The following is a 2,204-nucleotide window of genomic DNA, read 5'->3' as shown; positions in this document are numbered from 1 at the left end:
ACGTGCTCTACTACCTGGGATGCTGGGCAGCCGGGCACGGGTGCCAAATATGTTCCATTGTAACGGACTTTGAGTTGGGAAATGGAGGAGCGACAGCAATGCGGATGGCACCGTTGCAAAGCTGACTTTCTTCAGAAGAGGCACAGCTCAAGTTTTTTGCCCTGTCTCTTCGGCTGTGGGAGCAGAGGCCAACTGTTCGTGCTCTACTCCCTGGGATGCTGGGCAGCCCACCACGGGTGCCAAAGCGGTTCCATTGTAATGGACTTTGAGTTGGGAAATGGAGGAGCGACAGCAATGCGGATGGCACAGTTGCAAAGCTGACTTTCTGCAGAAGAGGCACAGCTCCAGTTTTTTGCCCTGGCTCTTCGGCTGTGGGAGCAGAGGCCAACCGTTCGTGCTCTACTCCCTGGGATGCTGGGCATCCGGGCACGGCTGCCAAAGATGTTCCATTGTAATGGACTTTGAGCTGGGAAATCGAGGAGCGACAGCAATGCGGATGGCACTGTTGCAAAGCTGTCTTTCTGCAGAAGAGGCACAGCTCCAGTTTTTTGCCCTGGCTCTTCGGCTGTGGGAGCAGAGGCCAACCGTTCGTGCTCTACTCCCTGGGATGCTGGGCACCCGAGCACGGGTGCCAAAGAGGTTCCATTGTAATGGACTTTGAGTTGGGAAATGGAGGAGCGACAGCAATGCGGATGGCACCGTTGCAAAGCTGCCTTTCTGCAGAAGAGGCACAGCTCCAGTTTTTTGCCCTGGCTCTTCGGCTGTGGGAGCAGAGGCCAACCGTTCGTGCTCTACTCCCTGGGATGCTGGGCAGCCGAGCACGGGTGCCAAAGAGGTTCCATTGTAATGGACTTTGAGTTGGGAAATCGAGGAGCGACAGCAATGCGGATGGCACCGTTGCAAAGCTGACTTTCTGCAGAAGAGGCACAGCTCCAGTTTTTTGCCCTGGCTCTTCGGCTGTGGGAGCAGAAGCCAACCGTTCGTGCTCTACTCCCTGGGATGCAGAGCAGCCGAGCACGGGTGCCAAAGAGGTTCCATTGTAATGGACTTTGAGTTGGGAAATCAAGGAGTGACAGCAATGCGGATGGCACCGTTGCAAGGCTGACTTTCTGCAGAAGAGGCACAGCTCCAGTTTTTTGCCCTGGCTCTTCGGCTGTGGGAGCACAGGCCAACCGTACGTGCTCTACTACCTGGGATGCTGGGCAGCCGGGCACGGGTGCCAAATATGTTCCATTGTAACGGACTTTGAGTTGGGAAATGGAGGAGCGACAGCAATGCGGATGGCACCGTTGCAAAGCTGACTTTCTGCAGAAGAGGCACAGCTCAAGTTTTTTGCCCTGTCTCTTCGGCTGTGGGAGCAGAGGCCAACTGTTCGTGCTCTACTCCCTGGGATGCTGGGCAGCCCACCACGGGTGCCAAAGCGGTTCCATTGTAATGGACTTTGAGTTGGGAAATGGAGGAGCGACAGCAATGCGGACGGCACCGTTGCAAAGCTGACTTTCTGCAGAAGAGGCACAGCTCCAGTTTTTTGCCCTGGCTCTTCGGCTGTGGGAGCAGAGGCCAACCGTTCGTGCTCTACTCCCTGGGATGCTGGGCAGCCGAGCACGGGTGCCAAAGAGGTTCCATTGTAATGGACTTTGAGTTGGGAAATCGAGGAGCGACAGCAATGCGGATGGCACCGTTGCAAAGCTGACTTTCTGCAGAAGAGGCACAGCTCAAGTTTTTTGCCCTGGCTCTTCGGCTGTGGGAGCAGAGGCCAACCGTTCGTGCTCTACTCCCTGGGATGCAGAGCAGCCCAGCACGGGTGCCAAAGAGGTTCCATTGTAATGGACTTTGAGTTGGGAAATCAAGGAGTGACAGCAATGCGGATGGCACCGTTGCAAGGCTGACTTTCTGCAGAAGAGGCACAGCTCCAGTTTTTTGCCCTGGCTCTTCGACTGTGGGAGCACAGGCCAACCGTACGTGCTCTACTACCTGGGATGCTGGGCAGCCGGGCACGGGTGCCAAAGAGGTTCCATTGTAATGGACTTTGAGTTGGGAAATGGAGGAGCGACAGCAATGCGGATGGCACCGTTGCAAAGCTGACTTTCTTCAGAAGAGGCACAGCTCAAGTTTTTTGCCCTGTCTCTTCGGCTGTGGGAGCAGAGGCCAACTGTTCGTGCTCTACTCCCTGGGATGCTGGGCAGCCCACCACGGGTGCTAAA

This window comes from Psittacula echo (assembly GCF_963264785.1).
Source record: "Psittacula echo genome assembly, chromosome: 19".
Taxonomy (NCBI): Eukaryota; Metazoa; Chordata; class Aves; order Psittaciformes; family Psittacidae; genus Psittacula; species Psittacula echo.
This window is presented reverse-complemented; position numbering follows the sequence as displayed.